This window comes from Rhinopithecus roxellana, chromosome 4, assembly GCF_007565055.1.
Source record: "Rhinopithecus roxellana isolate Shanxi Qingling chromosome 4, ASM756505v1, whole genome shotgun sequence".
In the NCBI taxonomy this organism is placed as follows: Eukaryota; Metazoa; Chordata; class Mammalia; order Primates; family Cercopithecidae; genus Rhinopithecus; species Rhinopithecus roxellana.
Genome location: NC_044552.1, coordinates 161,663,105 through 161,685,831, shown reverse-complemented (window position 1 = coordinate 161,685,831; position 22,727 = coordinate 161,663,105). Strand labels below are relative to the sequence as shown.

The 22,727-nt window shown below is 39.5% G+C and overlaps 1 pseudogene; it reads left to right on the top strand.

Moving 5' to 3' along the window:
- The first annotated feature begins 1,555 nt into the window (after window positions 1–1,555).
- On the top strand, window positions 1,556–16,366 carry LOC104657118 (annotated as a pseudogene).
- Window positions 16,367–22,727: the final 6,361 nt, after the last annotated feature.

Genomic DNA, 22,727 nt, shown 5'->3' with positions numbered 1-22,727 from the left:
TATTTATACAGATTTTATCTCCCTACGCAAGATCAAAGTTGATGTCCAGCAGCCTCTCTCTGGTTCCTTGCATTAAATTCACACCACATGCCTCCACCAGCTTTTGTGTAATTAAACTTGCTATTCTTGACACTCAAGCAGAAACCATTGAAAGGTAATGGTAACTGTTGTGTAGATGAAAAAGACCTATTTGTCACCATTCATTATACCAATTCAGCCATGACAAATGAACAGAAATGGAGTGTTCTCCATATTTCTAGTGCAACTTCCCTAAGCTCATGGTCTGAATGCTGAGAGAGGGTGCTCTGTAGGGAGATGGCATGCATAATGCGGAAATACTTAACAGCACTTTGCAGTCTGGAGCCAGAATGGCCCAGATCTGACTCATCTCCATGTCAAGCTTGTTTGGCATTTAGCTAATGTGTAATTTTATTTTGACATGAATCATTGAAACTTAAACATGTTAAACTAAATATTTGAACTCTACATAAAACCTCTTTTTAAATAACTAAAGTATATATTTAAAGCCTTTTTAAAAGTGTCTTAGCTAAACATAAAATAATTATACATAATAGTCTCAAAGATTCCCGACTTTTCTCTTTTGAAGGGGTAGACTATTCTAGGCATATTGATATTTTGCTTTGAATAAAAGGAAAATTATTTCAGTATGAACTTGGCTCTTCAGAATGAGGTAATGTGAAAGCTCAGCATTTATCAGATAAGCTAGAAATTCAGGTCATCAGTGACAGAGGACTTGGGGTCCATAAATACCAGAGGACAAATTTTTGCATTATCTGGGTAAGTACTGCCTTTTCTTTTTAGGCCATTTAAACTGGAATGGAGAAATAGAAAAGTTAAAAGATAGAATAGGGAATTTTTTAGAAAAAGTCACTTTTTAAATAACTAAACATAGTCTTTCCGATATTGTTAACATCTTAAACTGATGATCTGAAGAGAAGAGTTATGATACTAAACCTTAGATTTAGCATATAGGCATTCACTGGAAAATAGAGGACAGAAACCAACTCTGACTGGAGACTTTCTGGGTCTAGTTAAGGGATAGTCTTCCAATCTAATACAACAAGTACTTTACCCAGAATTCAGGCATCTCAAAACTTACAAACTTTATAAAAGGCCCAACCTTACTTCCCACATTTTAGAAAAGCATATTGTGGGTATAGTGAAGCATCATAGTACTGAGATCAAAATGATATTCTTTATAACCTGACTCCAACTTGCCTCTCCGCAAAATGGTTTTCCCAGAGCTGTCTCTTTATTCAAATTTGAAAACAGATAAAAAAAAAAAAAATTCATGACAACCAGTTGTTGAAGAAAGCTCAACTTACTAGATAAAATGAATGTGAAATACAAAACAAAGTATTAGAATATTTGTAAAGACAATGGAACCCAGTCCTAAAACAAGTTGTAATAAAATAGATTATTTATTTGGATCGTGAATCAATTCAGAAAATATAGAAATAGTTGAGTTTCCAATTTCGCACTAGTGACAAAAAGGATAAGGGTAGCTTGCCATAGTGGTATCAAATGCAGAGTCATGGCCCTCTCAGCCATAGTTGAAGGAACCAGCTCAGTGAGTGGAATGGTGTGAAAGGATGAAAACCTCCCCTGACAGCTGCTCATTCCCTCCAGCAGAGCTGATTAAAAAAAAAAAAAAAAATTCCCTTTTGCTCTACATTGACCTTTTCCATGAATAGGTCAGCCAGGTGCAAGCTACCAGATGTGACTTTCCATGGTCTCTAAGCCCCAGGAGGCCATTTATCTCTTTTATTAGATAGGACTCAGTGTAAAAAGAGGTGTGGAAGAACCAGCATCTTACTATTAGGATATCTGAATTTGACAAAATTTTAGCTTTTTCAATATGAAAAGCACTCTGAATGTGTTGTTTCTCTTCATTACATCATGATTTTATCATAAAACAGACGTCTCAGTACTTTGGGAATAGTTTAGACATGCTTACAAAGCCATCTCTGATAGTCTAGATTATTTTATACTTCTACAAAATGCTTGTTTCACCCACTTTACCTAGATTTTTTAATGATTCAAAACATTGAAGAGACAGTTTACAAAGCTCAAATATCTAGTGGAGCTTTACTGGAGAACCTCATTACATTGAAAGAATGCTTTTGAACTCTCAGCGCTGCCCTTGGGAAGCCCTCACTAAAGCTCAGACCCCATCTCGTGCTTTGTGGCTTTTCCCCTAGAAAACTGCAGATGCTTCTTCCTCCTTGAGGAAACTTGAGGGTCTCCAATACCATATTTCCACATCTCAGCCCCTGAGGCACCAACCTAACCAGATAAACAAATTTCAGCTGACATTTAAAAGACCTTTCCAAAGATAACATGTACTCAATTTAATATTCCCCTACCTGCTGCTGCTTCTCTATCTCAATGAGACCTAAAACTGGTTGCCTTTAGAATAATCTGGAGAGTTCCTTAAAAATGCAAATTCTTGGGGCCAGTTGTGGTGGCTGACACCTGTAATCCCAGCACTTCAGGAGGCCGAGGCAGGTGAATCACCTGAGGTCAGGAGTTCGAGACTAGCCTGACCAACATAAAGAAACCTTGCCTCTACTAAAAATAAAGAAATTAGCTGCAGGTCATGGTGGGCACCAGTAATCCCAGCTACTAGGGAGAGTGAGGCATTAGAATCGCTTGAACCCAGGAGGTGGAGGTTGCAGTGAGCCAAGACTGTGCTACTGCACTCCAGCCTGGGTTACAGAGCAAGACTCTGAGAGAGAAAGAAAAGACAGAACGACAGAAAAGAAAGACAGAAAAGACAGAAAGAAAGAAAGAAAGAAAGAAAGAAAGAAAGAAAGAAAGAAAGAAAGAAAGAAAGAAAGAAAGAAAGAAAGAAAGAAAGAAGAAGAAAGAAGGAAAGAAGGAAGGAAGGAAGGAAGGAAGGAAGGAAGGAAGGAAGGAAGGAAGGAAGGAAGGAAGGAAGGAAGGAAGGAAGGAAAGAAAGAAAGAAAGAAAGAAAGAAAGAAAGAAAGAAAGAAAGAAAGAAAGAAAGAAAGAAAGAAAGAAAGAAAATTCTTGAGCTATACTCCAGACTTTTATTCTGCAAGTCTAAGGGGACTCAGGAATCTCCAAATAAGTTTGGGGATCATTTGGTCAACTCATCAGTGGCTATCGTGGAAAATTTGTGATCACAATAATTGGTAGGACACTATCTCTAGGCAATAAATAAATTCATGATCTTCAATATTGACAGATCTGGGTTCAAATCTTTATCACTTGTGAGTTGCTTGGCCTCTCTGAGCCTCGACTTTGTCCCTTAGGGGAAAAAAAGATGTAATAATACTTGCCCAGGTTGTTACGTGAATTGAATAAGAGAATTTTGTCAAAGATGTTAATATGAGGTAAGAAAAATAAAATTGGGAGAAGGGAGGCAAAACAGATCCTAGTACAGAAATAATGGTTACGCAAGACAGTGCTGAAAGAAGTAGTCAGCTATACTGCTTTCCTGGGGAGGAATTAAGGTCATTACACTCTTCTGGGCTCTGGTGTGGAATAATTCTGGATGGAAATTAAGAATTGAGGAGATTAAGAGGTGGTCCCGGTTAGGACACAGGGAGCTTCCTACCTTGAGCAACCTGAGAATTCCATTCATTGAGTTAACATAATTGCTGAATGCTTACTGTCTTCCAAACACTAACACAAACTATGCCATACCAGAATGTAAGAATGACATTGTTCCCACTCTGTTGGAATTTATATTCTAGTTGGAGCAAGACTGGTAATATACAAATAGATAAATTAGAAGTAAATAGATGAGCAAGAAAGATCAGACCATGACAAATATCACATACAACATTAAAAACGCAATATGATAGCAAGTGACTAGGCAGGTGCTTTTGACTGGGTGGGAGCAGAAGGGCATCTCCAGGAAGTGATAGCTAGTCTGAAACCTGTAGGGCAAAAAAGAGTTGGCCCATGAGAAGATTGGGGCTAAGTACATTCCTGGCAGAGGGCACAGCTAGCACAAAGGTCTTAAGATGACAAGCTTGGCATGTTCAAGAAACAGAAGAAAACCAGTATGGCTGAGGACAGTGGGTGTTAGTGAGAGGGTAAGCACATAAGGTCGAAGAGATAGGGAGTGGTCAGAGAACAGAAAGCATTGTATGCCAGAATAAGGAGTCTGGATTTTATTCTAAGAATGACAAGAAGCCACTGAAAGGTTTCAAATAAGAGTAGTCACAGGGTTCCATGTATGTTTCACTGGGATCAATGTGAGCTCTCAGTAAAGAATGAATTTTATAAGGGAAGAGGTGAAAAAAAAGCAAACATTTAGGAACATATCACAGTAGCCCAGGCAAGAGGACTGGTGGATGCAGCTTGGAAGAGAGTGATGATCTTAGAGAGAGAAAGAAACGGATGGAATCAAGACATATTTCAGAGGCAGAGTCTACATTCCTTCTGACATAGTGGATGTGGGAGGCATAGGAAAGAGAAGAACCAAGGAGAAACAGGTTTTGAGGCTTAAACAAGTGGGTGATGGCTGGCAAAGCGCAAGTTACAGAGGGAAAATGCAAGCGCTCTCTGGTGATAGTTCCATCACCATAAAATTTTAACAACAAAAGAAGTAACCAATCTAAACAGGTCCATGAAGGTCATTCAAATGCTGACAACAGAGGAACTGAACTTCAGTAGATGTTCTATTCTTAGATTTTTAAAAGCATTTGACATTGCATTTATATAAAGAACGACTTTTAAAAGTCACCTTCTTGGTGAGATTTTAATATTACAATACACAAAACTATGAAATGACATGGCAAAGTACAGGTAAGTTGATAATCTAAGTTAGGGCTTGATTTTCTTGTTGCCATGAGGTTAAAAGTGGACAAATGTCCTTTAATATCAGCTCAGCTATAGAGACAGCAGAAATGACTGAGCCTCACTGTGTGTCAGGCACTTTGGAAATGTTACTTTTTTTTTTTTTTTTTTTTTTTTTTGAGACGGAGTCTCGCTCTGCCGCCCAGGCTAGAGTGCAGTGGCCGGCTCTCAGCTCACTGCAAGCTCCGCCTCCCGGGTTGACGCCATTCTCCTGCCTCAGCCTCCCGAGTAGCTGGGACTACAGGCGCCCGCCTCGTCGCCCGGCTTTTTTTAGTAGAGACGGGGTTTCACCGTATTAGCCAGGATGGTCTCGATCTCCTGACCTCGTGATCCGCCCATCTCGGCCTCCCAAAGTGCTGGGATTACAGGCTTGAGCCACCGCGCCCGGCCGGAAACTTTTTGAGGAACCTGGTGAAATTCCATGATCATCCCATTTCATAGAGGAGGAACCTGAAGTAACTTCCCCATTGCCACTGAGAATGCCAGGGGGAGGCAGAGCTTGAATTTAGGCAGTCTGACTCCAGAGCCCAGACACTGAAATCATGCTTGGACCCTCTGAGCGGGACGTTGCTGTGACCTCCGGCTTCCCTGGCTTTCTTCTCTTCAGTGTTGTTTCCATGGGAAGAGTTAACAACTCCACACCCCTGGCGTTCCCTTGACAGAATTTGTCTGTATACAACTAAAGACAAATGAGTCCAAAGCCCTAGGTGTTTGGAAGCTATGATATGAGAAAAAAATAATTGGGTTGTTTATTTTATTCGTATATTGCTTTAACTTGCATTATGCAATAAAACTCCATTAATCCACACTTCACTGATCTCATGTGAAGATAAGCAACTAAACAATATGTAATTAAGAAATGTTACTTTTTCTTCAGATAATTCTTTAGGGTCTTATTTGTCAAGTAGGCAAATCCAGTTTTTTTAAAAAAGCGTCATTTATTTTTGGTTCTAGTAATTAAATTTATTATGTTATCAAAGTAGCTTATACTTATGCTAAGTATAAAACCAGGGCCTTTTGTGAAGTAGATTTTTTATAAACTTAGCTTTATTACTTATTAAAATCCTTTTATATCTTAGCTAATAATATTAACTTTCCTTGACATTACTAAAACTCCACTTGTTCCCAAATATATTCTCAGGCAGATTTCTCACATTTTTCTTCCATTATTCCAAATGAATGAGGTTTTAAAGTTTCACATTTATGAGATTACATATAAAAATAATAATAAACACCAACTTTTAAAATTATGTTCTTTTTCATTTTGCAGAGATTGCTTAGAGAAATAAAAATGTAAATGATACAAATTTACAGCCCTTGATTCATGGAGCAATCCTTCCCAAGTGGATGGAAGAAGCCCACAAATACCCGTAGTCACATAAAACTTTTAATGCAGACATTTCAAACACCACCAGATTTTTGTCACTTCTTTTAAGGAGGGAAATTTTTGTGTTGAATAATAGGAAACCATGAATAGCTGGTTTCGACTGAAGCCTAGTTTTCATATTTTAAACATGATCATTTGAGGTCAGAGAAACTGAAACTTGACTAATAGTGTTACTTTTTGAAAAGAAGAAAGACAGCTTGTTTTGAGAACTTGCTATGAGCCAATACCTCTATTAAGTACTTTCCATGAACATTCACAGTGTCCTGTGAGATGTGCCCTCTGATTACGCCCAAGCAGAGGAGAAACTGGCCTGCCAACTGGTGGAGTGCCGGCTGGGGTCACAGTAAAGGACAAGGCTGGTGTTAGAGTCTCACCCACCTGCTTCACCAGGGTGGGCTCCAGATGAGTTTTCTTTCCTGAGAAGTGCCCAGGGAACCGGATCAGCTTTGGTCTTTTTTTACATCCCTATATCAGCATCAGGCTCTGGGTGGTATTTACAGTGACTTAGAGAAGAAGAAGTGTACTGGCCAGTTGATGCCCTTGAGTAATAGAGGGTATCAGTCTACAGGGCTATGCCAGCTTGGGGACCTCAGGGAAGGCTTTTGATTCTGTCCAAACAGCCTATTCATTTACAGGTGGCCAAGACAACACACACATCTCTTGACACATTTACCCCTTCCCAGACCTCAATTGTTTTGGGGAGAAACTTCAAAACAAGGATTTTCGTATGTGGTATAAGAATAATACGTTCTTATTTACAAATTTTAAATCAACCAGAAACTATTATATGTTCACGAGTAAGACTTCACTACACATTTATCTCCTGTTGTTTTCCCTTCTCTTTTCCCATAACCTTCTGTTTTCTCCCTCCTATTCTCTTCCTTTCTGGTATTTCTCTGGGAAAAAAGAGAAGTCGTGGCAAAGCAATTATGCTTAGAAATTCTTTTACATATAGCATATGCTTGTGCCATACCACTTCTTGGGTATTTACTTCCTGGTTTTAAACTTTAAACTTTATTTCTTTAGATGAAATTCTTTAGAACTACTGAGGGTGACTTTTTCCTTACCATTTTTTGTGTCTCAAGCAGAGAACCTGAGTTCTACGTTCTGGATGCATGTCTTGCTAAATGTGTGACTTTGGACAAGCAATAGCCCCTTGCATTTTTCACTTCATTATCAGTTATACAGAGAATAATACATGTTTTACCAATCAGACAGGGCAGCTGGGAAGATGAAAAGAAACAGCAAGGAAGCCACACTAACAAAAGCCTGATTCCATGAAGCAATTCTGGTCGCACCATAACATTTCTGTTCCTTTTCTCTTCCTTTCTCCATAGTCTTATTTCCTCTTTTCTGCCTTTCTCATCTGCCATTTTAGCAATGTCTCATTTATTTGACATATCAATAAATAAGATGTTCCATTAGAAATTAATAGATTTTTTTACCAAAGTAAACCATGGAAGTTATTTTATTTTAGATTTCATCATTTTAAATGGAATATTGTAAATACAAGAATTACTTATATTCTGTCTCTTTAGACATAGTTTATTAAACACAATGTACGTTTCCTGATGATTCAGGATTATCTTCACTATAAACACATGCTGCTCTCCCTCAAATTGTTGACACCCACCCTGTGCTGCCATTAGTACACATACTGCCTCCATTACTGGAACCTACTTCCATTGTTTCACCTTAACCCACCATCTAGCTTATATTTTACAATCTTTCTTCCCAAATAACTCTAAGTTCCTTGATGATACAGACTGTCGTTCATTTAATTCCATGTCCCAGTGCTTTGCATGGTGTCCACACTGTAGTATGAGTTTAGTAAGCACTATCTGAAGTTATAAAAGTCACTGATAAACTGAACACATATTCATTTCTAGGGGAGAAGGAACTATTTGCAAAAACCATGTTGGTTTACATAGATTTAATCTTCACAACTGAATATGGAAGGTGATATTACCATCTCCATTTTAGAAATGAGAAAAATGAGGCTCAGATAAATTAAATACCTGCCCAAGGTCACACAGCTACCAGCAGAAGAGCTATAACTTGAGTCTGGACCTGTCTTATTTCAAAGTCTATTCTTTTCCTGCCACAACACATACCACATACACTAACACTGACACTGAATGAGCTTTGTGGTTTGAGATGAAGTTCACGGCTTTTACAATTTTTCTGCCCCACCCTCAATATTGCCTGCCACCTCTTTGGCTATCATTTGTCTCATCCCCTCTTTTACTGCCCTAATCTGCAACTGACTTAGAAAATACTATGTTTGTTAGACTTGTTTAAAAGTAAGAATAAAACATTCTCAGCAACAATAAAAGGAAAGAATGACAAATGGTTTTAAAGCTGCACACTGACCTGTGCTGAGCAGTAGCACCTAGAGTTGAGGTTTCTGCAGCAATACCCATGGCTCTTCAGGAACGAGGGCCCATAGGGAGTGACAGTTTCTGGTGTGGTTAAGTAAAGGGAAAGTGAGGCCACACCTCTGGGACCTGGAGAGTTTTCAATAAGTAAATTGCAATGAAAAAGACCATGTAATCTTGGCATCATCTAGATTTTCAGATGTGATTTTTGCCTACTCCTGGTTCTTAACTGGAGGATATATTGTGAAGGAGGCTAGATAAATGACGTCTGGATAACCAAAGTGTTCATAATGGTCTTTTTCTTTCTTGTTCTTCTTCCTTTATTTTTCTTGGCCCATGCTCTGTGTTTGGGGTCTTAGGTTTGGCAGCATCACCCATAGCACCTATGGGCTTTATCTAAGTCACTGAGCGCACACAGGCCAAAGAGAGTGCAAACCTCTGGTAGAAATTAGACAACTGCAAATGAGCAAGTAAACTATCAAACAAACAAATGACTCCAGTTGGCATAAGAAGTTTTTTCCAGAAATATTGTGCATGTGAAGATTTAATTATACATGGTACCCAAACATCCACTGGGTTGCTGATCATGTCTCTGGACTTTAAGTCTGCCTCATTCTTTCTACTTCCACAGAGCTGATGACACTTCTTGGGCTCTTTTGCTACTACTTCTGTCTTTGTTACCACCACTTCTGCTCCATGTATAATCTCCTTTGCTTGCTTTCCTCTTCTCTCTGCCTTTTTTATTTCTTATTTTGTTGGGCCCCTATCATGTCATCTGAGCTTCTTGGCTACTTCTACCTGAAAAGACTGACCGTTTTTGTAAATCTCTATTAAACCAGAAGATTTCTTCCCTCTTGTTGGAGAATTAATCAATCCTGGCTCATCCACCATAACTTTCATATCTTTGGCTCCTCTTAATCATGTACAAAATACTCAAAGCTCATGGTTTATTTCTTCTTTTACAAGATGCACATTATTCTTCCTTTTGTAACTGACACCATTCCTGGTGCTTGAACACTAGACTCCAGATAACTGAAGTTTTGCTGTACTCCATAAAGCCTACCTGTCAGAAGTCACTTCTCCATTGTTGCACACATGGTAGTTGATGTGTACATTCACGACCCCTCCCAGGAGGTATCCAGGTTAGGCTCAACTTCCAAGTGCCAGCTCCAACCATTCCCTTTCTCTCACTCATCACTATGTATCTCAAAGTAAAGGAAACTGGTATCACCAGAGGGGTAACCAGAGAGGTAACCTGATTTTCTTAAATCATTATAGATAGGTTAGGTAGATCGATAAATAGAACAATTATTTGTGGCAACTCATAGCAAAACATAGTGAGTTTCAGTCCTGATATTAAAAACTCCTGATACATGGGCTTTAATTTGCTAGAAGATCATCCTAAAAATATGATTCCTGATGGTTTCACGTCACCCAGGCACCAGTTTATTAAGTGGCATCCTAAAGGACCCTGTTCTGCCATTAGCCTAAGACCAGAGTTACCTGCTACTGCAAACTCAATTAAATAGAGTTGTGAAAGAAAGAAAAACACTAGAAAAATATCTTCGAGGAAGAATGAGAAAGGGTTTATTGTTGTTATTTTTTTGTTGTTGTGTAAGACATAGAGTTTTATCTATGTTTATCTGTTGAGGAGAAACAAGCGAGAGAGAGAAAATACTGATGGGTGGGTGAAAGGAGGTATTTGTGGTATAAAATTGTGCTGTTCCATATGATAGCCAGTAACCACATGTGGCTATTGAGCACTTGAAATGTGGTTAGTCTAAACTGAGATGTGCTGTGAGCACAAAATACACATAGAATTGTGAAGATTTAGCATGAAACAAAAGCATGTAACTATCACATTAATATTTTTCATGTTGATTACAGGTTGAAAAGATAATACTTTGGCTACAATTGTTTAAATAAAATACATTGATAATATAAATTTCACCATCTATTTTTGTTTTTTAAAATGACTAGAAAATTTTAAATTACACGTACAGTTGACATTTGCGACTCACATTATGTTTTTTTGACAGCACTGTTACAAGGTCTTATCTACCCAGACTAGGTTCGATGAGGAGTAACAGAAAACATTAAAATTACTCACAGTGATTACAAAATGTACTATTTATTGATTCCTCACATAATAGGCCAAAGGTAGACTGGACTAAAACGGCTTATGATCATCAGAGACTCAGGCTTCTTGAATTTTTCTGCTCCACCATCTTAAGCACACTGCCTTGTGATCCAAGACTGCTGCTAAATCTCTAACCAGAAAAACCACATTCCAGCCAGTAGGAAGAAGAAAGGAACCCATTAAGAATATATCTCTGTGAGGCCTTCTACAGCCATCTTGTACAATCTTCCCTGATTGGTAAGAACCAGCTTTGTTCAAGATATGAGCCATCTCTGTAAACTTTGGGGAAGAGGGGAACTAACTACTGTGATCTGGTACCATTTCCGTTACTTGGTCCCCTGTATCGAACAGTGCAGACTTTATTCCTGATAGTCAAGCACACAGCTAAACATCAGGAGTTATATTTAGGATAACCATTTGTCCCAGTTTGCCTGAGAGTCTGTTTTGTATGTGTTGTCCTGGCACAAGTATTAATAGCTCCCCCTTTCTCTCTCTCAAGTGTCCCAGTTTGGATGATAAATTATATGGTCACCCTTGTTATGTTTCCAAGAAAAAAGAGAGAAACAGATGATAGGGTGGCAATTCTCTCTGCCAGGGGTTCTTGAGAAATCACTTAAGAAATCCTTAGCAAATAAATGTGTCATCCAAACCACCCCACCAGTATTCTGAAGCTGGTTGGAGGTGGGTTGAAGGAGATATGTATTTGCTAAGGACTTCTTGTGATCTCCATACAGACAAATTAAAGGACTTTTCTCATTCTTTATTATTATTATTTATTCACTTAAATATATATGGTGCAACTCTATTTGCCAAGTGCTGTGGATTTGGGAGACGTAGAGGTAAAACAGAATTTAATACTATTAATCCCATACTATTAAACCCATTTTCTATTATAATGGAGTAATAGGAGTTTGAATTATCTGAATAATCTCAATCCTGGGACTGCTATTTCTCCCCCTGAATACTTTTCTAAGTCTCTTTCTGTCTTTTTCTGGTTCCAGAAAATTCTAGCCCACTGTTTTCCAAAAGTCTTCAAATATATTGCTAATTCTTTAAGAGAGTTCCTAGCCAAATAATATTTGGAAATGCAGCATTATGAAAGCATTATAATGCAAGTTAGTACATTAATAGCTCTGAGAAGTACCACAATAGAAATTCCTATTTAACTTTTCTCATCTGAATAGGTTTGGGGTTTAATACCTGCTAACATCTAATGCAGCATCCCTTTGTACTACTCCTAGAGTCCCAGAAGTATGAAGATATTATCAGACTCTCGGTCCTCGGTTCCTCCCTCTACACTCTGCCTCCTCATGCTCACATTTGTTCTCTATTTTTACTTCTAAAGAGGAGATGCCTAAGCTACCTTCTCTAGCCTTTACCTCATTCTCAGAACTAACTGGACATCTCTGCTTAAGTTAAAGTTGTAATCTCAAACTTAACAACCTCAAATTTAATTTGACTTTTTGTCCATAATCAAGTCTCCCCTGATGCATGCCTGTTTTTGGAATAGTACTACCTGCGTAGACATTTTGTTTATCTGTTTGTTTTTGGTTTTGTTTTAGTTTGGGGATTTTTTGTTGTTGTTGAGGGTGAAGGGAGGGTTTAGGGAGCAAGCCTAGCAGTATTGCACTTCATTCCTATTTTTGTTTTAGTGAGAAGTGCATTACCAATGGCTCCTGGCCAGACCAGGCTTGAGCATGTGGTCTGGGCTCAGCCAATCAGTCTCCCACTGGGCACTTTGAATTTTGAGTTATTAATATTAGAAGAAAGATGTAAGAATGGTTAAAATGCATTCACAGCGTGGTGGGGTGACATTAGCAGTGTTCTGTGACAACAGTGTCCTCAACCTGGTTACTTTAGATGATTATGATGCAACCTAAAGTTTGAGAATCACAGTATTAGGGCTTATACATCAGCTTTTCCAAGAATAATTATTTCACCCCAAATTGACTCTTCCATTTAAGTCCTATAACCCTCACTATCTATACCACTCATGCTGAACCTATCCCATATTGCTTTGCAGTTATTTATCTTATCTCTTGACTAGCTTCTTAGCTTCTAGGAGGCAGGGTGATATAAATCACCATGACTGACATAGAGTAATAACTCACTTAATGAATCAATGAATATTCACTAGTGACAAATTAATTGCTCCTGATATATGAACTTCCCCATTTTCTATAAAATACACTTTAAATTAGTTCACTTCTATTCAAGAGCTTCTAAAGTAGGGATCCTCAAATTTGCTAGATGTTTAATTAACCTAGAGAGTTATAACAAATATTGATACTTACATCAGAGCTCTATAGATTCTTAAGTAATGGATTTAGGGTGCAGCAATCTGGTCACTGTGGTTTTAAAAGTTCCTGAATAGTTACATATTGTAGGCCAGGTGGTGTGTAGTCCAAAGACTGAACTGCAGGAGCAGTTTACCTGGGAGTTTCTGAATGTGCATTTCAACAAGATTCCCAGATGATTCCTATATACTTTAAATTATGAGAAGTACTTGGTTTAGAGCAATGATGTTCAACAGAAATATAATATCAACCACATATGTAACTTAAAATCTAGGAGCCATATTAAAAAAGATTTTTAAAAGGTAATCTAATAATATATTTTATTTAACCCAATGTATCCAAAATATTATCATTTTAATAATATAAAATTATTAGTGAAATATTTTATAACTTTTTTTGCACTGAGTCTTTGAAATCCAGTTTGTACTTTATACTTACAGCATGTCTCAAATCAGACTAACCACATTTCTAGTGTTTCATAGCTACATGGGGTTAGGGGTCACTGTACTGGATAGTGCATATCTACAGTGTTCTGACCTTTCCTTCTCCAGCACCAACTATAGCTTTCCTTACAAAAGCTTTTTGCTTTAGTCAAAAGAAACTTTTCATCAAACAATTGACCCGCCATTCACTTTCCTCTCTTCCACTGTTACCTCCACTGCTCCTCGAAGGTTGGAAAGACCTCCCTCTGCTCCCTCCTGGTCTAGGTTCCATTTTTTTCCCTTTAAACACAGTCTAATTTTTCAGCTTTTTGGTGAAACCTTCCTAATATGGTTCTAGATTACAATGATTAGTTGCTACTCTAAATTTTGCAGGGTAGACATATATTTTCATCTATTAGCAGAGATGGTAAAAGATGGTTTTAGAAGGCTAGACATGGAATGTAATTAGAATGATAAGACATGCTGCCCTTCTTAATAAAAATGAAACCTAGACCTCAGAAGGCTGATATTGAAAGGCCAGCTCTGTGGTGAGGAGCAACAGCCTTCCTAGGAAGGCTAAATCAAACTGCACAATTCTACTCCTGGAGATCTTCCATGGCTACCCTTGCCTGCCTTGCCCTGACCCCATAATGCTAGAATAACTAATGCTCCATCTCAAGCATAAATTCAGGTGTGAGCAACAACTCCTTTCTTGATTGCTCTAAAATTTAACTGAGATAAAAATGAAATATTCAAAAAATACCTTTTCAGTAGCCAGAACGCAATTAAAACAAAAATTTCGGAGTCCAATGAACTTAGACAATGTATAATAGTTTGTAAAATTTAGCCTGTTTTCTGTATGAGCAAGATTACCCAATTCACAGATTGCAGGATGGGGAATCAAGAAAGAACTTGCCAAGTCCCCCCGTTCCTTGATCTTCTTCTCTTTCCACATGGTGACGCTATGTTTAGGCTACAAACCTAGCTCTTCCTAGACATCTTGACTCCAGTTGGTCTAGATTTGCACTGTTCAATACCATAGCCACAAGTCACATGTGTGGCTGTCGAATACTTGAACTGTGGCTAGTACAAATTGAAATGTGCCATACATGTAAAATAAATACTAGATATCAAGATTTGTTACACATATGAATTTTCCATTGCTGCCATAAAAAAATTACCTTAAATTTAGTGGCTTGAAACATTCCCTTTATCACATTTGCTATCTCACAGTTCTGTAGACCAGAAGTCCCATATCAAGTGGCTCAGCTGAATCCTCTGCTTAGTAGAGACTCATAAGGCCAAAATCAGTGTGTACATGGGGTTTCCTTCTTTTCTGGAAGCTCTAGAGGTAAATCTGTTCCAAACTAATTTGGATTGTTGGCTGAATTCTGTTCCTGTGGTTGTAGGGCAGGAGTCTTGTTCCCTTCATGGTTGTTAGCCAGAAGCCTCTCAGCTCCTTAAGGCCACCTGCATTCCTTATCACATTGTCCCCTCCATCTTCAAACAGCAAGGACATGTTGAATCCTTCTCATGCTTTGAATCTCTCTGAATTATCCTGTCATATCTCTTCTTCTTCCAGCCTGAATAAATTCTCTGCTTTTGAGAACTCACGTGAGGGAGCTTTCCAAAACACTTGGTGAGAGATGGAGGAGTGGTAGCTGCCCAAACTCCTTCTTGCTCCACACACCAGCCTTAGCCCACTTGCCAGCTTTAGAAAGTGGTGAAAGAAACCACTTACTGTAATGGTTTGGAGGTGAGACCCAATGCCATTCAGGAAGAGTTAAGAGAGTCTTACAGGAAACTGGTCTTGAATTACTACACTGGTGAGAATTCAAATAACGAACAGAAGTGTAAACAGATTTCTTAAGCTTATGAAGTACTCTCTGAAGCAAAGAAAATTGAATTATTTGAGAAAAGAGGAGAATGGGCAATTAAAAAGGGTGAGTGGCAGTATTGGCTCCCTCACGGACATAGTTGATATGTTATTTGAAGGAAGAGGAAGGATGCAGAGAGAAAAAGAGGTAAAAATATTGTGCATCAGCTCTCAGTAACCACAGAAGATGTATTTAATGGTGCAACAAGAAAACTAGCTCCATAAAATAATGTGATTTGTGACAAGTGTGTAGGCAAAGGTGGTAAGAAAGGAGCAGTAGAGTGCTGTCCCAATCACTGAAGTACTAGAATGCAAATAAGAATCATCAGATAGGACCTAGAATGGCTTAAGAATCTCAGTCTGTGTGCACGGAGTGCCAGAGCCATGGGGAGCAGAACAGTCCTAATGACAGATGTAAAAGCTGCAATGGAAGGAAGATAGTTTGAGAGAAGAAGAGCCTATAAGTTCATGACAAAGGCATGAAAGACGACCAGTAGATATCTTTCATGGTGAAGGAGATCAGGAGCCAGGAGATATTATCACTGTTTTAGATCAGAAGGACCATACTTCCTTATTCTACCAGAAGACCTTTTCATGTGTATGGACATAAAACTGGTTGAAGCACTGCATGGCTTCCAAAAGCCAATACCCACCCTTGACAACCAAATCCCAGTCAACACCTCTCATCCCCCAACTCAGATTGTCAAGCATAGAGATACTAAGTGTGTGCTAAATGAAGGTTTGACAGTTTATTGTAGATTCTATGAAAAGGATCACCTAATCGTCAAATTTAAGGTCTACTTTCCTGAGAATGCCGTTCTGTCTCCTGATAAATTCTTTTGCTATAATAACTCCTGCCTGAGAGGTAGTAAGTAAAAGAGGCTGATGAAATGGATCAAGTACATCTGGTGGACATTGACCGGTATCAGCAAGGATGGGCCATTGCAATGGAGAAATTTATGAGGATGATGAACATCATGCCAGAAGTGGTGTTCAGTGTCAAACCTCTTAATGGTGCCAGTGAATAACACTCACTGCTGGTATTACATATGCAGCAGTGAGTAAGTGAAGGACTATAACCAAATATGCTCGCTTCTTGATATTGTTTTTGTTTTAATACTCAATTGTAGTAGTGTTTTAAAAGTTAAATGAATAATAAATGAAAATATAAAAGCTCTGACTTTGCCCTAAATATATGTTGACATCAGTGTGCAAGATGAAGTTTAATATCTGTAAAAATTACTTTTCAAGAAAAGTTCCGCTAGCATTTGTTAGGTCATGTCTTGTAACTAATTTCAGATGTGTATATGAACAAGCTTAGCTTGAAATGCTAAGTATATGTATCGACCTCCACTTATGGCCATTCATTGTTAAACTATGAAATTAAAACTCTGTATGGTTGGCCCTCCATATCAGCAAATTCAACCTACCCTAGATTTAAAATATTCAGAAAAAAATACAAAATAAAAAATGATAAAATTTTTTAAAGTACAGTATAACTATATAGCATTTACATTATATTAGGTATTATAAGTAATCTAAAGATGATTTAAAGTATATAGCAGGTTGGCCAGGCACGGTGGCTCATGCCTGTATAGCACTTTGGGAAGCCGAGGAGGGCGGATCATCTGAGGTTGTGAGTTCGAGACCAGTCTGACCAATATGGAGAAACCCCATCACTACTAAAAATTACAAAATTAGCCAGGTGTGGTGGTACATGCCCATAATCCCAGCTACTCGGGAGGCTGAGGCAGGAGAATCGCTTGAACCCAGGAGGTGGAGGTTTCAGTGAGCTGAGAACACGCCATTGCACTCCAGCCAGGGCAACAAGAGCAAAACTCCATCTCAAAAAAAAAAAAACAAAACAAAAAAAAAAACAAAAAAAAAAAAACCCACAAAGTATATAGCAGGTTGTGCATGTGTTATAGGCAAATAGCACACTATTTTATATAAGGGTCTTGAACATCTGGATTTTGGTACCCAGGGGCATCATGGAACCAATCCCCCTGGATACTAAGGGACCACTATATGTAACTGGTAATCAGAAGATAAAATGAAATAGCAAGAAGTGAGCATATTATGGTTATAGTCCTTCACTTATTCACTACTGCATATGTAATACCAGCAGTGAGTGTTATTCACTGGCACCATTAAGAGGTTGGACACTGAACAACACCTCTGGCATGATGTTCATCATCCTCATAAGCTTCTCCATTGTAATGGCCCATCTTTGCTGATACCGGTCAATGTCCACCAGATGTACTTGATCCATTTCAAGTACCAACAGAAATGTTGGTGTGTACAGTTAATGTGTATTAAGTGGAACTCATTGTGATGCTTCTGCATTTACCCTATTGCTTTGGCTTTTATTTGAAGATGCATAATACATAATTTAGGTATGGCATCAGTAATAGAAATGATCATATTTATAGTTTATATATAATATAACTAATGTTATATGATGTAGTACATACATATGTAGATCCTATATAGTTACATAGATATAGAAAACTTTGTTGATCAGTCCTCGTTACATTCTTTTTTCCTTCTTTTTAGGCCTTCATGAGCCCCTAAGTACCGACTTACAGAGCTGGGTTAAACTTAACTTAGAACTTAAAGTGATGAGACCTTTACATGGAGGAGAAGTAATTTTCATGTACAATATGGAAAGGTATTCCTTAGGTATGTTACAGGCTCACTTTAAGCCATTTGATTTATGCTCCAAAGTATCTGTAATTAATGTTGGGAGTATAGCAAATTGTGATAAATGCCTTTAATTGTATATTTTAAAGTCAGCATATGGTCACATGCTTAAATTTAAACATCAGAATTTAAGCAATTTTTGAAATACATGAATGTCTCCTTAGTATACTGATTACAAAGCATTTTCAGCATTTGTCACTATAGGCTTTTCCTCCCTAGGTTAAAGAATTGGCTTTTCACTAATTAAAACATGTAAATTTTCATTTTAAATAGTTAAATAATACGAAAATATTATTTGACTATTTAAAAAAATAACTCACGTGATTAGATTGAGCCCATGCAGATAATCCAGGATAATCCCCCTATTTTAAGATCTTTAACCTTAATTACTACTGCAAAATCCCTTTTGCCAAATAATGTAACACATGCACAGGTTCCAGAGACTAGGGTGCAAACATCTTTGGGAAGTCATTCTTTCTACCACTGTATGGAAAAAAGCAAAGTATTTCAGTAATGATAACTATATTGATTACATGTTGAAATAATATTTTTGATATATTAGATTGAATGAAATATATCATTAAAATTAATTTTATCTATTTCTTAGTTTTTGAATAAGTTCTTAGAATATTTAAGATTATATATGTGGCTCACATTTGTGTCTTACATTGTATTTGTATTGGCCAGCAATTGTCTAACCTAGAGAGAGTTTAAATCTTCCTTACCGCTCTCAGAGGTTTTGATATTTGGTCTGTGGACCCACTCCTTCCGTGAGAAATGCTTCCCTTACAATCAGTCGTGGCCTTACACTTTCAGGTCTCTCTTGACTAAACACAGCATTGCACGATACAAAACCCACAATTTTCATACAAGAGATACCCAAATATAGTGATAGAGCATGGAGATGTGGGTACAGGGGCTCATTTCCTTATAATAAAATGAACCTTGTTCAACTTGATAGCCTTAGTGATTACTGACCTCATTCAATGAGAGCAGAGACTTCTATTCATCCTCTGGTTTCCAATGGTGGCACATAGAAAGACCCTTTTCTTTTATTTGTAAAATGTTTTTGAGATAGCGTCCTGTTCTGTTGCCCAGGCTGGAGTGTGGTACAATCATAGCACACTGCAGCCTTGACCTTCTGGGCTCAAGCAATCCTCCTGCCTCACCCTCCTGAGTAGCTGGGACTACAGGCATGTGACGCCAAGCCCATATATATTTTTTAATTTTTTGTAGAGATGGGGTCCCTCTATGCTGCCCAGGCTGGCCTCAAACTGCTGGACTCAAGCAGTCCTTCTGCCTCAGCCTCCGAAAGTGCTGGGATTACAAGTGTGAGCCACTGTGCCTGGACTGAAGGGCCATTTCAATGAATGTATTTACTAAACCAATTGAAAGTCAGCAATTGATTGGTTGAAAGAGAAAAAGATAGATTTTGGAAAGTAAGTCAGCTACCCTCAATTTCTTCATAAGGACAAACATTTCTATATTTTACTGAGAGGGCAGCCTCCATTTGAAGCTGTAAAGTAAATAAATAATTTTTTTTTATATTTTGGAGACAGAGCCTTGCTCTGTTTTTCAGGCTGCAGTGCAGTGGTGCAACCATGGATGACTGTAACCTCAAACTCCTGGGCTCAAGGGATCCTCCTGGCTCAGCCTCCAGAGTAGGTGGGACTACAGGCATACACTACCCTGCCCGGCTAATTTTTTTTTCTTCTAACTTTTTGTGGAGAAGGGGTCTCGTTATGTTGCCCAGGCTGATCTCAAACTCTTGGCCTCAAGTGATCCTCCTATCTTCTCCTCCCAAAGTGCTGGGATTGTAGACATAAGCTAGCATGACTGGCCTAAATAATATTTAATGGTTGCAACTTTATGAGACAAGAGAGTATGCTGATGCTCAGGAAAAAAATATATTCTTTACCAAATGAACACCCTAATTAACCAAATGTTTTCATTGCTGTGTACTTTATTTGGCATAGATGACTAAGCCAAACCAATAAATCTGTGACTGTTTTCAAAATTGTATTTCAAATAGATTTTTTGGGTGTGCCATTTTGTCTGGTGTTTAGTTTTATTTGTTTAATTTACCACAATACCAAAATGTTTCTTAAAATGTTAGACCACACCCACCCACCTCTGCACTTCACCTAGCAGAAAATCCAGGTCATCTGTAGAAGTTGAAAAGCAACACAAAAAATCTCATGCACCTTCATCTAGTCCTCGAACCCTGGGCAAGGTAAAAGCTCTTTCCAGAGCATTGCATCCCAGTTTTTGGAACTGTACCCGCTCCCAACCCCAGGTGTGACCCTGCAGCAGGTAGGCAAAATTACTGTGACAATCTCACAACCTATCAGCTACAGAGCAAAGCATCCTCTGAGGAGAAGTTAGGATTGCTGAGAAAGCACAGGCTGCTGAGCGTTCCTCTCCTGCCAGACATAAACCTGATGTAAGACAGAACTATGAGAAACCAGATTCAGCTCACCCATCCTCCTTCTCAGTCATCTTCCAGGTACAAAAGACAGACTGAATACCAATAAAAAGATAATATAAATAAACCTTTTAAATAAAGTTTACTAATTGAAAGGACTAATATAGATGGATTGATGCATTCTTCAGAATCTATTGTCATGCCTTTGTGGACTTTATTGCGTATCAGCATTTTTCGCCTCAAGAAAAAAACAGAACAGCAACATTTGTTCAGGAAAAAAACAAATCGTGTTTCTTCCTTTCTTATTATTTTTATTGTCTGAGGTTTCTTTTAGACTATAATGTGGCATTGTGATTTTGAGATGGGAAAAAAAAAGTCTCTTGTCTTTCAAACATAGGAATGTGATTCTATGCTATTGTTGCCAACAATGAGCTAAAGAGGTTAATGGATCACATATCTGGCAAACAGCCATCTTTCCTCCTGCTCAATATATCACACAGTATACATTTTGTTGTTGCTGCTGAGCATATGATTTTGTCTAAGTAGTTGGTAAATAAGTTTAGACTTAACTGGTCCCGTTTTAAACTCAGCAGCTTTGTCATTCAGGCTATATCCTGAGATTTAAAAAGTGCAGTTTGGGTTCCTAGCTCATGACCTTTTGAGGTGATGGTAAGAGTGGTGGGAGGAAGGAGGTGGGGCGGGCTGTTGAATGCGAATCTAGAAATATTGTGCCTTGTAAATTGCATCCGACCTTTCATTTTCAGATTGCCTAAATTAACAGAGTGAAATTACCATAATAAAAAGGAATGGGTACTGGAAAAAGTACAGCAATTCTTTCTAGTGTTGTTGCCCAGATTCCTTCCAAAGACCTCTAATTAAATGGACTAACTCTCTCCACCGACCTCGGGTTGACACAAATTTGCATTCTGCAACTGTCATTTGAAAACAGACAAGCCGTCATAAACAACAATGCTGTGATTTCTTGCCTAAAGGACTTTCCTGTGTACTGTATTTGTACTATGGAATGTAAGCAAGAGACTTAATGCCTCTACAGAGAAAAGGGTAGGAAAGATTTTCATTTTTAGGGAACCCCAGAGGGAAAAAGTTTATCAATGAGAAATACAGTGTTCTGGGTAATTTTGGTTGGGTAGGGATATATGTTGAGGGAGGGGACTAGAGTTGAGAGAGAGGAAGCAACACATCAGTCTCCTTGGAGCAATAGGGTACTTTCAATACGGTAAAGAGCACAGTAAGTTGCAGGTAGAATCAGCTCCTGGCCTGTTGTTTTGCTGGGGGCAAAGGGTTGGGGGAACACAGACTAAATTGGGAAGGCTAGTTTGCCTCTCGGTTTCTGGACTTGGGACCTGAAAGAAGGCTAAGTACTGAGCTCCGCTTCCCAGCTAGGCAGTGATCGCCCCCTGTGACTCCGGATGCACACAGCAGCCCCAAGCAAGCCGCAGCCGCCGCCCGACCCCTCACTGCATCCGGCTCTCCCGCCTGGCACTCTGGAGCCACACACACCAGCTTCCTGGACACCTGTGTGTCCCAAGCTCTGGGTTTAGCCCCCCACCCCCCACCCCAGAGAGACCAGTCTCAGCGCCTCAGCAATTGGGTCCCTCCGACCTCTGTGTCCCCGAGTTCTGCCACCCTGGTCACTTCCGCAGGTTCCCCAAGCTGCGACCTCAGTCCAACTGGGAGCCCCGCGCGCCCACCGGGCCGCCCCACTGCGCTGTTCGCCCGCGGTTCCAGCTCCTGGGTGGGACGTGCAGTGGCTCAGCAGCAGGACCTCCGCCTCCGGGTAAATCGTCCTCCTCCCCTTTCTCCGCCTAAGGCCCTGCCCTCCTCCTGCAGTAAGCCGCTCCGGTGCGTGCGCCCATCTCTCCGCCAAAGACACCTGCGCTTCCTTCCCCACCCTCCTCCTCCCTTTCGCTGCGGTTTCTCCGCTGCCTTCGGGAGCTCGGGAGCGGCAGCTGGAGGAGGAGCAGGGGGAGGAGGGGAAGGCGAGGAGGAGTAGGGGCGGGGTGGGTGGGGAGAGAGCCGGGAGGGTGTGGACTGGCAGCCACTCTGCAGCTGGTCGCCGGGGACCCGGTCCCTCCTGCGCGCCCAAGTGATGGAGGGGAAGAGATTCGCTTAGACACACACACGCGCACACAGCTGGGCACGTCTCCGGGAGGCAGCTGCCGGCTCGGGCGCGCTGGGGGCCGGGCGGCGGCCGTGACAGCGCCAGCCGCGGGGAGCGGGGCGC